Source organism: Camellia sinensis, chromosome 3, assembly GCF_055761805.1.
Source record: "Camellia sinensis isolate YWXY chromosome 3, ASM5576180v1, whole genome shotgun sequence".
Taxonomy (NCBI): Eukaryota; Viridiplantae; Streptophyta; class Magnoliopsida; order Ericales; family Theaceae; genus Camellia; species Camellia sinensis.
Window position 1 is genome coordinate 71064839 of NC_138963.1, and position 15145 is coordinate 71079983.

Here is a 15145-nt window from a genome sequence, read left to right on the forward strand (position 1 = left end):
TATTCACCACAAATTTCGAAAGTATTTATAAGATGAGTCTTATTCTCATCAAGTTAATTGGCTAAGTCTTGCGCCTTGTTTTCAAACTCAAGGTTGAAAAAGAAATGAGAAATGAAATGTAACATGGACTTAAATGTCATGAAACCGGAATGTGATATAAGTGAGTGTATCGGTGATGACCATGTATCAACTGCTAATCTTTTAGTCATTGTTCATAGTTGGTTTAGCATATTTCTGCTGGCCTGTGGCTCACCCTTTATGGGACATCATTTTCAGGTACAGGTAGCATGCCACCTCCAAGGACATAGCTTGGGAGGCTAGAGGCAGACAGACTGCTTTTGTTGTTTGCTTTCTTTTGATGTATTACATGTAAATTCAAGCCAAGGGCTTTATATGTATTGAGTTAGTACTATTCTTTTGTAACCAAGTGTTAACTTGGAAAGCTGTAAGCCCGTAAGGCATTTGTTTTTGTTGTTAACATGTAATACTTTCATAAGAACTACTCAGATCAATGGAAAGATGGTTTATTTCTTTTATATCAATGCATGTCTAAAGTGATGGGTCCTATGTATTTTTTTTGAGGGCGTTACAACTTGGTATCAAAGTGATGGGTCCTATGTATTTTTTTAGGGTGTTACAACTTGGTATCAGAGCGTACTGGGTTCAAATACTTTGGGTACGTGGGAAGTGATTAGTATCACAATGGGTTTGTCTCGCTTGTTAGAGACTTATGTGTGACATTATGTGTTTATTTGATAACATGTTTATGTGACTACTTGGGTATGGGATTTAGTTTCTAGGATGTTGATTGGATCCTTGAGTTTCTGTGAGTCTTGTTGGAAAAGCACTTGATCAATGTTGTTTCTGACCAGAACTCTAGTAACGCCTCGGGACCATTATTATCCGGAAATGAAATTCGTAAGTGCTTATGTGTTTATGTGCTTACGTGGAGTGAATTACAGTTGTCCATGTATTAGGACGCGAGTGTTTAGTTTTGGCACATTTATGAATGTGCTAACGTTCTTCGTTACCTTTATTAGGATGTCAGGACGAGGAAGATGTGGTAAACGTGGCAGACGTGGTTGGCAGGAGATGCCCTTACTGGATGATGTTCCGGCACAGCAGGAAGGGGTTGGTCAGGCCAATATGGCTGAGCTAGCAGGTCAGGAGGCTATGGGCTCTTTAGCCCGAGGGATAGCCGATGCTTTGAGGGAGTCTGTGGGTATTTTCAAAGCTGAGAATCCAATTCAGGCTCTAGTGTAGGCCCAAGTTATTGAGGCAGGGCCTTCATTCTTGAAAAGAGAGTTCTTCTGGTCTAACCCGGACGAGTTTATTGGGGATCTGAAGGAGCCACTGAAGGCTGACGAGTGGCTAGAGCAAATGAGTAAGACGTTCGAGATGCTTAGCATCGAGGACGGAGCGTTGAAAGTGACCTTGGCATCCTTCCAGCTAAAAGGGGGTGCGGGTCAGTGGTGGAAATACATGAGGGCCCGTATTGCTGGCACGTGGGAGGCTTTTGTGGAGGCTTTTCAGGAGAAGTATTTATCTCCAACAATCAGGGAGAAGCTGAGAGACCAGTTCTGTCAGCTTTTGTAGTTGAGTTCTTCAGTAGCCGAGTATGAGGCTGCTTTTACTAGCTTGTCCAGGTTCGCACCTGAACTTGTGGCGTCCGAGGAACGCCGCTGTATCGAGTTCGAGAAGAGGTTGAGGCGAGGTCTCAAGATGAGGGTTGGAGGTTCGATGATCCGAGACTATGGGCGCTTGGTTGATGTTGCAGCCCATATGGAGATCATGATGCAGGAAGAGGAGGGACAGAGAGGCTCCAAGAGGAGCTAGGATGGTCAGGGTGATGGCAGGAGACAGAGGAGTGTTAACCCTCAGCAGTCTCAGGGGGGTGTTGCCAGATCGACCTTTCCGGTGCCGAGTGCAGGCTCGGGGAGAGGTAATCAGGGAGATTTCACCTGTTACAAGTGTGGTCAGTTAGGCCATAAGGCTTCAGTTTGCCCACAGAGGGGAGGAGGTCAGAGAGTTGCTTCATCTTCAGCTAGACCGCAGAACCAGAGTCAGGGTAGGGGCCAGCCCTTGTCTTGTTATCAGTGTGGTCAGCCTGGGCACCTGAAGAGGTTTTGCCCACAGTTGAGTGCCACTTCGGGTGCGTCTGGTTCTAGACAGACGTAGGGTTTTCAGCCAGCTCAGTCTGTGCAGGCCTCGAGGGCCAATCTGGGAGCTTCGTCGTCCCAGTCAGTGCAGCAGTCGTTTGCTCCGAGGGGTGAGCAGTTAGATCAGGGGCCTACAGGGCGCGTGTATGCTGTTACTGCGCAGGATCTTGTACCTGCTCCGTCAGTTGTGAGAGGTACCTTCTTGTTTTGCAACTTGGTTGCTAATGTATTAATTGATACGGGTGCATCTCATTCCTTTGTATCTGCTGCATTCGTATCTGTGTTGGAGTTGGAGTTGGCACAGTTAGCATTTCCTATTTGTGTTGTATCACCTATTGGCGGTGAATTGATTTTGAAACACGGATGCAGAGGTTGTGATATAGAGGTCGCCGACCATAGGCTTCCTTTTCCTTTTGTTGTCATGCGCATGAAGGGTTTTGATGTTATTTTGGGTATGGACTGGCTATCATCGTACCGGGCTGTTATTGATGGCTATCGCCAGAGGGTCACGGTATGTACCTTGAGCGGGGAGTGTTTCCATTTCTTAGGGGATCGGGTTGGTAGTGTGTTGCCACCGATGTATGATCCGCGAGGGCAGAATAAGCTTAGTGGTCTACTTGCTAGCTTTATGAGTGGTGAGTGTGATGAGACCCAAATTGTAGTGCTGAGGGTGGTTTGCGAGTATTCGGATGTTTTTCCCGAAGATCTCGTCAGTTTGCCACCTCACCGAGAGATAGAGTTCTCTATTGATTTAGTGCCCGGCACAGCGCCGATTTCTATGGCACCTTATCGTTTTGCCCCAGCCGAGTTGAGTAAGTTGAAGATTCAGCTCCAGGAATTACTAGATAAGGGTTTTGTCCGCCCTAGTGTTTCGCCGTGGGGAGCACCGACCCTCTTTGTTAAAAAGAAAGATGGTGCCTTGAGATTGTGTATCGATTACCGAAAGTTGAATCGGGCTACGGTTAAGAATAAGTATCCTATGCCCCGTATAGATGATTTGTTTGACCAGTTAAAGGGTTCCCGTTGTTTCTCTAAAATAGACTTGAGATCGGGCTACCACCAGTTGAGGGTCAGGGGGGAGGATATTCCTAAGACGGCATTCCATATGCGGTATGGCCATTATGAGTTTCTGGTAATGCCATTCGGGCTTACCAATGCACCAGCAGTCTTTATGGACTTGATGAACCGGATCCTCCAGGAATTCCTAGATCAATTTGTGGTTGTTTTCATGGACGACATTCTTATCTATTCGCCTTCTGAGGAGGAGCACGAGGAACACTTGAGAGTGGTGCTTGAATTTCTTAGAGCCCATAGGCTGTATGCCAAGTTTGGGAAGTGTGAGTTTTGGCTAGGAGAGGTCAAATTCTTAGGCCATGTGGTGTTCGGAAAAGGGGTGTCTGTTGATACATCTAAGGTAGAGGCAGTACAAGATTGGTCACAGCCTAAGAGTGTGTTTGAGATCCGTAGTTTTCTGGGATTAGCTGGGTATTACTGTCGGTTTGTGAAAGATTTCTCCAGGCTAGCTTCGCCGTTGACTAGATTGACGCGAAAAGGGGTCAAGTTTCTATGGAGTGAGACTTGCGAAAAGTCGTTCAAGGAGTTGAAGGTTAGATTGACCACCGCTCTGATTTTGATTATTCTGGAGAGAGGGTTGGGTTATGTAGTTTATTGTGATGCCTCACGAGAGGGTTTGGGTTGTGTGTTGATGCAAGAGGGAAAAGTGGTAGCTTATGGCTCACGTCAGTTGAAAATACACGAGAAGAATTACCCTACACACGACCTAGAGTTAGCAGCAGTGATCTTCGCCTTGAAGATTTGGAGGCACTACCTTTATGGTGAGAGGTTCGAGGTGTTCTCGGACCACAAGAGTTTGAAGTATCTTTTCACACAGAGGGACTTGAATCTGAGGTAGAGGAGGTGGATGGAGTTCATTAAGGACTATGATTTTGAGTTACACTATCACCCGGGAAAGGCCAATGTTGTGGCTGATGCCCTCAGTAGGAAACCTATTAGTGATGTAGCTTGTATAGCCATCTGGGAATGGGAGATGTTGGGTGCACTTGGCGAGTTTGATTTGCTTCTGGGCGAATCCGTTAAGGCTGCGACCTTGTTTTCTGGTGTTGCACAGCCTACATTTGTGACCCGAGTATTAGAGGCACAGAGAGGTGACCTTGAGGTAGAATCCCTCCGAGAGAAGATCTCCAGTGGGAAGGTTGACGAGGGTTTGACGGTGTATCCCAACCAGAGTGTGAGATACCGAGACCGTTTGTTTGTGCCAGAATCCTGCCGAGAGGAAGTACTCCGAGAGTTCCATCATTCACGCCTTGCGGTGCATCCGGAAGGCACTAAGATGTATCGGGATTTGGGTTACCAGTTTTTGTGGTGGGGTATGAAGAGAGATGTAGCTGTTTTCGTATCAAGGTGCCTTACTTGTCAATAAGTGAAGGCCGAGCATCAGAGGCCAGCGGGTTTGTTGCAACCCTTGCCTATTGCCGAGTGGAAGTGGGAGCATGTCACTATGGACTTCGTTGTAGGTCTTCCGAGGACTCAGCGGGGTAGTGATGCCATTTGGGTGGTTGTAGACCGGTTGACTAAGTCGGCGCACTTCATTCCGATACGCGTGAGAGATTCGGTAGACCATCTCGCCGACTTGTATATTCAGGACATAGTGAGATTGCACGGGGTCCCAGTGACGATCGTCTCAGATAGAGATCCTCGTTTTACTGCCAGGTTATGGCAGAGTTTGCAGAGTGCCTTGGACACTAAGTTGACCTTTAGTACGGCTTATCATCCTCAGACTGACGGGTAGTCTGAGCGCACTATGCAGATCCTTGAGGATATGCTTCGAGGTTGTGTCCTTGAATTTAGTGGGACGTAGGAGAGGCACTTGCCCTTGGTGGATTGCCTACAACAACAACTTTCAGTCGAGTATCGGTATGGCACCGTTTGAGGCCTTGTATAGCTGACCGTGTAAGTCCCTAGTTTGTTGGGCCGAGGTGGGTGATGCACCTTTGTTGGGTCCGGAGTTGGTGAGGGAAACGACGGAGAAAGTTGATCTTATCCGTAGGAGGCTTGTTACAGCCCAGAGTCGTCAGAAATCTTATGCCGACCGTAGGAGGCAACCTTTGGTGTTTGAGGTAGGTGATCATGTCTTCTTGAAAATATCACCTAAGCGAGGTTTGATGAGGTTCGGGAAGAGTGGGAAGTTATCCCCTTGGTTTATCGGTCCCTTTGCGATCTTTGAGAGGATTGGGGAGGTTGCTTATCGTTTAGCCTTGCCACCGCAGTTGTCCGGGGTACATGACATGTTTCATGTGAGTATGCTTCGGAAGTATGAGCCGGATCCATCCTATGTGTTAGATTGGACCGACTTAGAGGTAAATGAGGATGCCTCGTATGAGGAGAGACCGGTTCGGATCTTGGATAGGCGGGATCAAGTCTTGCGAGGCAAGACCATTCCCTTGGTAAAGGTTTTGTGGAAACATCATGGAGTGGAGGAAGCCACTTGGGAACGTGAGTTTGAAGTCCGCGAGAAATATCCGGACTTGTTTGTTGATGTGTAACCATGCATTGGTAATTTTGTAATATCGTTGAACTTTAAGAGCATTATATATGTCTTAAGTTGTAAAACATTGTGAATGTTTTGGTTAATGGAAATTTGTTATAACATTGCATATGTTTGAAGTATTGGGGAAATGCAAGCATGATGTTAATGTTGCATGTATTATGGAATTGTGGAAAATGAGTTGAAATTGGTAAATTTCAAAAGAATGCATGTTACTAATGCAGGTTGTTATGTATAATGTTATATGTCTCTTGAAAAGAAATGGGATTGACCGGTAATGGGTCGGATTGTTTAACATTATGTTGTAAATATGTTGGGAATAGAGAAAACTTGTTTTTGATAAACTTATATTTAATTTCGGGGACGAAATTCTTTAAGGGGGGAAGGTTATAGCGATCCCGGTTTTCCCTTTCTGTATCTATTGTTTTCCAGACTTTGGTTCCGTGATGTTGGTGGTTGTATAACTTGTTGTCATCCTTTAATTCCGCTTGATTGAGTTTTAGGATGTATTGGGCAGAGTTGTTATAGGTTGGTTAGACTTTGGTTTCAATTCCTTGTTGTCCAGTTTTTAAAAGATCCGCTCGAGCGGGTATTCTTGCGCTCTAGCGGAGATTGTACACTCCCAGTATTTGGGTGCTCTGCGAAACTTCTGCAAGCATTTTTTTATGCTCGAGCGGATTTCTTTACGCTCGAGCAGTCGCGCTCGAGCGGGTACTCTGGAGCTCGAGCGGGTAGTACATTTTTTGTGTAGGTTCTAGGAGGGGGAAATCTACGCTCGAGCGGACTGGTTTTCGCGCTCGAGTGGATGTACTTTATTCTTGTGTCTTGGCGCTCGAGCTGGATTTATAACGCTCGAGCGGACCTAGTTTTTTGTTCTTGACGCTCGAGCGTTGTGTTTTCCGCTCGAGCGGCAATGTCGTATAACAGAGGGCAGCTGGGCATTTTTGAATCATTTTTCTACACTTCCTCTCTCTCTTACTTTTCCAAATCGCCATTTGAGAGCTTCTCTCTCTAGAAACTCCCTTCTCTCTAGGGTTTGATCTAGTTAGAGTGCTTCCCTCCCCTTTGGCCTTTGTAAAAGTTGGGTTGATCCTTGAGGGCTACATTTTGATCCGAGAAACTTGTGATTTGGAGCAACTTCGTTTTCGTCATCTTCTTCTTTGGGTGTCATCTTTTGAGGTAGGGATACCCTACTCCTCTTTATGAGCTTTGTCTTTGAATTTTAGCATTTTGATATGTTGGGGGTTGTTGGGTAATTTTGAGAAAGTTAGGGCTTTGTGTAATTTTACAAAAGATAGGATTTTACTTATAATTAAACCTATATGCATGTTTGGCATAGAGAAATGATATAGATGATGAATTATGAATAAAAGTGGAACCTTGGGGTTGTTATGTTAATTATGGGAAAATGCCCTAATTAGTTGGATAAATTAATTTGTATAATTAATTTTGAGAAATGAAGAATTGAATTGAGAGTATTAAAATTGAAAAGATTATGGGATTAACGGATGTAGTTGGATTCATTTAATCGCTCACCCAGATTGAATGTTGATAATATATCCATTTGGTGCATTTATTTCCTGTTTAGAAATAACTGTTTTGGGCTATCGGTGGAGGATAGCCTTGATTGTTGTAGACAATGCATGATGATTAGGCAAACTAAAACTAATCGATTGAGTATGCTACCGAATATAGCGGTTGGAATAATACACCGACTTTGTGTATTGATTGTTTATGTATATGATCTATGTTTATATACATTGTGTGTGTGGGAGGAGATAGGGGATGTACTCCACGGTTTAAGGGAAGATAGGGGATGGACCTCTAAGCCGGGTTGTGTGTGACATTGATACAGCACTACAATGTGTATCAAGTGTTGATTATGGAAGTGTTCAGATTGATTTGATATAGCACTAAAATGTATATCGTTATCAATTGTGAAGTATAGAAGTGTTTCTATGTCATGTTGATACAGCACCACAACGTGTATCGTTCGTACAGTATGGGAGTGGCTTATGTGTTATTGATACAACATCAAAATGTGTATTCACCACAAATTTCGAAAGTATTTATAAGATGAGTCTTATTCTCATCAAGTTAATTGGCTAAGTCTTGCGCCTTGTTTTCAAACTCAAGGTTGAAAAAGAAATGAGAAATGAAATGTAACATGGACTTAAATGTCATGAAACCGGAATGTGATATAAGTGAGTGTATCGGTGATGACCATGTATCAACTGCTAATCTTTTAGTCATTGTTCATAGTTGGTTTAGCGTATTTCTGCTGGACTGTGGCTCACCCTTTATGGGACATCATTTTCAGGTACAGGTAGCATGCCACCTCCAAGGACATAGCTTGGGAGGCTAGAGGCAGACAGACTGCTTTTGTTGTTTGCTTTCTTTTGATGTATTACATGTAAATTCAAGCCAATGGCTTTATATGTATTGAGTTAGTACTATTCTTTTGTAACCAAGTGTTAACTTGGAAAGCTGTAAGCCCGTAAGGCATTTGTTTTTGTTATTAACATGTAATACTTTCGTAAGAACTACTCAGATCAATGGAAAGATGGTTTATTTCTTTTATATCAATGCATGTCTAAAGTGATGGGTCCTATGTATTTTTTTTGAGGGCGTTACAACTTGGTATCAAAGTGATGGGTCCTATGTATTTTTTTGAGGGCGTTACAAGTTGGCTACTTCCTTTTCAATTTTATCACTTGAGCTTTCATCTTCACTTTCTTTCCAAGCTGCTATCATGCCTTTTTGTTTCTTTTGTAGTCTTTTCCACGATTCTTCAATTTTGGACAATCCATCTTCATATGTCCAAGATTTTTGCACTCATAGCAAATAATAGGCAATTTCTTGTTATTTTTGTCGTACTCTTTCTTGAAAGGCCTTCTTCCTCCATAATTGTTTTTCTTGAAGTGCTTTTTGAGATTTCTACTAAACATGGCATAGCTTTCATACTCACTGGAGTTTTCATTTTCTTCTTCATTTGATGAGGCTTTGGATGCAATTCCACTTTTCTTTTTATTTTCAACATCCTCATGTCCTTTCATGATGATCTCACGAGTCATAAGGGAACCCATAAGCTCATCCAATCCAAGTGTGGAGAGATCTTTGGCTTCTATAATGGCGGTGACCTTTGCTTCCCAATTCTTTGGTAAACACCTAAGAATTTTTCTTACCAACTCATTGTTAGTATAAGTTTTGCCAAGAGATTTCAAAGAGTTTACAATTTCAGTAAATCTAGTAAACATACTTGAAATAGATTCATCAGAGTTCATTTTAAACAATTCATAACTATAAATAAGCATATTAATACGAGATTCCTTTACTTGATTTGTACCTTCATAAGTTACTTCAAATTTGTCCCAAATTTCTTTTGCCGAATCACAACTTGAAATTCTATTATACTTCTTAGAGTCTAATCCACAAATAAGGGTGAGTTTGGCTTTAGCATTGGCTTGCAATAATTTGTGATCCCTCTCATCACATTCATTTTTAGTTTTAGGTACACTAATATTGTTTATTTCTTTGATAGGAATTTTTGGACCTTTGGTGACAATAATCTACATCGCATAATCAGTGGCTTGCAGGTATAGGGTTATCTTATTTTTCCAATGACTATAGTTGTTTCCGTCAAATAATGGTGGCCTATTGGTGGCTTGTCCTTTAATAGTGCTAGTGCTAGTGCTAGTGCTAGTGCTAGCTAAAGTTGCCATGGATCGAAACTCTTAGATGGTTAAATCTACAGCAAGAGTCTAGGCTCTGATACCAATTGTTACCCTAAAGACAACCTAAGAGGGGGTGAATTAGGTTTTTACAATTAAAATTAATAATACCCTAATAAAAATTATGACTCGCACAATAGATAAATATAATTAATGAAATAAAAATAATTAAAACAAGTGTCTTAACAACTATGTCAGTTAATGATTTTAGCACAGTAAAAATGTGAAATATAGCTATGGAAATTTAAAATAAAATAAAGAGATAAAGAGAGAGAGACAAACAAATTTATAGTGGTTCGGTTTCAACTCGGCCTACGTCTACTCCTCAAGTTTCACTTGAGATTTTCCATTATCTTCTAGCTTCACAAGGGTGCTAGCAACCTCTTTACAAATGGAGCAATCCTCCACGGATTTTACACAGACTTCACAAGTCTAAACTCTTGCAAATCTTAGGTGATTCACAATCACTCTCAAGAATTCAAGAACACAGTTGTAGACACCCCATTTTTGACCATCCTCAAGATTTGGACGTCACCCTTGGAACACTCGGTGATCATCCGTGCTTGTGTTCGCCTCGAGTTCCTGGAGGTCTCGGCTACGCGCCTCGCCTCAAGATCTCTCGACTCGACTTTTCGGTGTCTGGTTTTGCACCAAACACTTGTGTTTTTGCTTTGAGAGGCTGGGAATGGCTTGTTGGCCATTCCCACACCCCACTGGCTGTCCCCTCACACCACCGGCCGTTTATTGGTGCCACCGACAGTGGTTTCTGGAAACCAATGGCCAGTCGGCACTATATTTTGCCGACCGGCACTTTTCTCTGGCCGGTGACCTTTTTTTTGCTGGCCGGTGTGACCCTTTTGCACCCTTCAGACTTGGTGCATGCCAGCTGTGCCAGCTGGAATGCACCAACACTCCTCCCCGTGCATGAAGTGGCTGTTTTGCCCCTTTTGTCCCCATTTGGTCAAAACTTCTTGAGGAAGCTTGACCTTTTGGTCAAAGCTTCCTCAAGAAGCTTGGCTAGCTGTCTTAGCTTCCTCAAGAAGCCTTGACCTCCTTGCCCCCTTTGCTCCTTTTCATTTAGCTTCTTTGAGAAGCTTGAATCATTGCCCTTTGCCTATTTAAGCACCTCTCTTCTTCCATTGTTGAGGTTGGAGTTTTTTTTAACATAAAAACCAGAGCTTATATACATATACATCATATACACACACTCTCTCTCTATATTTCCCTCTCTCTCCTCCCTTGTGTGTGTTTTCTTGGCCTAAAAGTGCATTTTGACCATACTTTTGCACTAATACACATACCATTACACCTTGCTCCGAGATTGAGAGGCATTGAGGGTTGTTTTTTGAGATTTTGGACTGATTTGCTCAGAAGAGTGTGGTTGGACCAACTGTTCTTGAAGTGTTCTTCAAAGGTAAGATTTTCACTTTAGTTTCCCCAATCTTGCATTAGCTTTTGACCTATCTTGCATATTGATTCAAGCTTTGAGTATAACATAAAAAAGTCTTATATTTTCCTGCTTAAGACATCTCATTAGGTCATTTTGGCATTGGGGGTCGAACTCCCCCTCTTAGGCCTCTTTTGGCCTCTTTTGGTGCCTTTTCTTTAAGCCTTGTTGGCTTTGTTGTATTGCTCTTTTCACCACTGAAATCCAATGGATTTTCAGTGGTGAAGAAGATGGTTTGAGGTCTTGCATATGAGAGGGGCACCCCTCTTCCCTTTGTCTCTCTTTTATCCTTGTTTTTGGCTTAAAGGGCAACATGCATGCTTGACTGATTTTGGCTCTATTTCAGAGGTTTTTAGGTGTCTTTTGATCATAATATATCTCTATCTTTGGTCGGGTTTGTGGTCTTTTGCATGCATAATACCCTTGTTTTGTATCCCTCCATTTTGCATAGAAATGCATCTTCTATTTAAGCTTCCATGCTTGCATGATTTAGCTTAGCTTGTTGAAGCTTTCGGTCATGATTTGTCATGCTTAAGATCTGTTGGCCACTGTTTTGGTCATGTTTGACATGCTTGATGTAGTTGCTTTGCATTTTGGCTTGTAGGCCTTGAGTATTTTGGCTTCTAGCATGCTTAACTTAGACTATCCTCATGATTTGGCATTATTTAAGATCATATTTCAGTCCATGTAAGGTGATCTTATATTGTCATTTGTGTCCCTTCCCATGCTTTAAGGTGTTGTAGTTTTGTGCCTTGAAATGGGCATTGTGCATGCTTGTATGTTTAAGACATTTTGGGGATGCCATATCAGTGGGTTTTTGGGTGTATTTTGCTGCATTGAACATCTGTTTTTGGTCGCTTAGTCCATGCCATGAGTGGTCATGATGATTGTAGTAGAATGCCCCTTGTTTGTGCCTTAGCTTTGGGCCCCTTTGGCTTGCATGTTGGCATGAGTGCTTGTTCACAATTTTGGACACTTTTTGGTCACTGCTTTGGGATGGACTGAGGTCTGCCCTTCATGGTTTAGCACCACCATTGCATGATCATGTTGCATTGTTTTGGTCCTCATGCTTACATTGTATCATACTTGCATGTTGGCATGGCATTTATCTAGTTGCATCTCATATACATTGTACCATACTTGGCACATTTAGAATGCACTAACTTAGTTTGCATGTTTAGGTTGCATTACATTTGGCATGTTTTGCATTTTAACCTCACGTTGTGCATTTGACCCAAGTTTGTATATATGTATTGCATTGCTTGGTTTGGGGTGTCAAACCGGGCATGGGGATTGAGGAGTATTTGTACTTCAAGTGACAAAACACGCCTCAACCCTCGGTCACCAATCCCCTTGACTCCAATATGATAGGGTGTTGGTATTCATGTATTTTGTTTGCATGCATTTTACATGGAATTGCAACCTCGGCCTCTTAGGCCATCATGCATAAAAAATGCACGATTGATGGCCCGAAGGTCGAGAGTCATGCTCCCTTAAGTCTCTTGCATAATTGGGAGTGTGACGAAGCTCACATTTGCTCAAAATTCCATGCCATGTACTGCTTTGCCCTCTGCTGCTGTCAACTGCAGGTCCCAGCAGGAATTTGTGGCCGATCGGCAGTGTTTAGTGCCGACCGGCAAAGAATATGTGGCCGATGGACTTGAAAGCAGCCAATGGAAATTTCCCATGGCCGGTGGTTATTTCCCTTAGCCGATGGTGTTCTACAGTGTACAGAGAACATATTCCAAGACTTTGGCAATTTTCAAAGGAGCAGGGCAGCATTAACAGAGGCAGCAGTGGCATGGTACGGGTTTCCGGCCAAGATGGATCGAGCATACATCATTCGCGTATCCCGAGGCAGGGCTGCGGCCATCTCTATTCTGTATTTAATTTGTTGAATTAGAGGATCTGTAATAATTAATTAGCTAGGATAGGTAATTCATTATTCGGATTGTATTATTCTTTTGGTCGCTTCGAGCGAAGGCAAATTTGTAATAAGTGTGGGTGCGTGTGTGCATGTCTTCCAATCCCACGTCTTTCTTCCCTTTTATTTACCTGCTTATGATGGTAGACTAGGGCATATTTAAATTAGCATAACAGCATGACAGCATGTTTGCATTCATTCATCTGTTTCGCATGCACCAGGCTCGGCGCATCATATTAACTGCATCGTATTTTCAATCCCAAATTGAGTACATGTTATTTGCAGCATTTCGCATGCCATGTTTAGGATAGCCGAGCCTATTTGGATTGCATCTTTGCATGTGTTGCATTAGCCATTTCAAAACATGAACTAGGATCATGCATGTGATTACTAACTGGTTTCTGTTTTGGCTAGGAGTACTAGGTGAGCTTTTGTGCTTTAGCATGCCACATGCGTGTGAGTGTTGCCATAATTGCATGATTACCATGAGGCTAGCTGCTTATGTGATATAACTGCTTGAATGCTTGTGGATGAAGGTCGAATTGCTTAAATTGGGATAACGCATTAAAACTGTGAATTTTAAGCCCACTAGATAGTGGCAAAATCATCTTTTTCAAAGCCCACTTGAGGGTGGCAAAACCTGCATTTTAGCCTACTTGCGAGTAGCAAACCATTTTCAAAACAAACATGAAATGTTTTGTTCCAATTTAGGCGATTTGGTCTATACTTGTTTGCTGTGCGCATAACATAGTAACTCTAGGCTAATAACTAGAATAAGAACACATAGTGCTTTCAAAACAAGATATCACGGTTAGTAGAGGCTGATCTTTGATCGGGCGAGAGGGGGTGCTCATAGCTGACCTTCCTCAATCGTACCCTAGCTCCCGAGCCGAGGCAACTTTGGTGATGACGGACACGTGGCCTTTGGCACCGAGTCAGGGTTTCCTAAATTCCCCAAAATAAAATATTTAGGTTGCGACTCTATATCTGGCAAAGTAGTCCATGTTTGGCACTCCTTTTTCTAAAAATCTGTTTTCTCAAAACGATTTGCTACATTTGGACTCTTTGGTTCAGATTAAGAACCGTGACAATTTGAGTCCGAACTGTAGTAGACCCGCAAAACGAACGGAACGGGACCTCACCCTCCCGGGGCGTTCGGGGACGTCTACAGTTTCTGGCGACTCTGCTTGGGAGTTTAGAGAGCTTGACTCGAACTCGTGATATCCTGTTTTGATTTCATTTATGTGTTTCTTTGCATTGCATGTGCATTGGTGCGTCTAGGACACCGTGTTTGCCATCTGTCATTCCTGAACGGTTTGCCGGAGGCTTATCTTGTCAAGATATGACCATAAGCCTGACCGGTTGTGGGCTCTGACGGTATGGGAACACAAACCCTGGTTTTACCGAGGCACCATTTTCGACCATTCGACCTAGTGCATATCGAAATCCATAGTGACTATCCCAAACTAGGACAGGTTGCTTACCCGATGTTAGGTTGTTTGAAAACTGCTGCGTGCATAGTAAAACCCTAGCTCCTGACAAAATAGGACAGGGAAACCCTGCCCTAACATAGGGGTGTTTTGGCTCTCACTTATCTGCTATGTGCTTTAGAGTGTATCTCTACAAGAACATACATACCAGTTTGCAAGTTTGAGTATCAGGCCCGAGGGCACCAATATCAGTGTGGTTGAGAAATCGGTTATCTGCGGGTATCAAGTTCAATTTTGGGAACAATAATTCTGGGGAACAGTGATCAGTATCGAGGAACAGTGTGTTCGGCTTACCAACTGTGTGTTATAAATACCCAACTGTGCGTTGTGTGTGTTTATTTTACGTTGTTACGTTGTCCAATTGCTCGTTCATTTATTTGCTTTATTTATCTTTTTACTAGGTAGTCGAGCACAATTGCTTCTGACCCAGTAGATATTCCCCAAGCACTCTGGATTAGAGGTCGTCGGCTCCATCGATCTGAGGATCTGGTAGACGGACAACCAGTACACCACTCTATACCCCCGGTTACTAGACGGAGGGTAGTTAGGCAAAGGATATCAGTTCCATAGTCAGTACAGAGGGCTTTGTCTACCCCACCCGAGTACAGTAGGGATCAGGGTTCTGTTTCACCCACAGAGAGGGAACATATACCGATAATTCAGTCAGAACAGAACAGTATGGCTAGTTTAGAGGAGATGGTGCGCCAACTCCAAGAAAGCATGAAAGTGATGCAGCAGGATGCTGTCCGACAGGCAGAGTTCGCCAAACAGCAAGCCACGGTTATGAATGAACAAGCAGAGTTAATCGTGAGGTTACAGCAGCAAACCG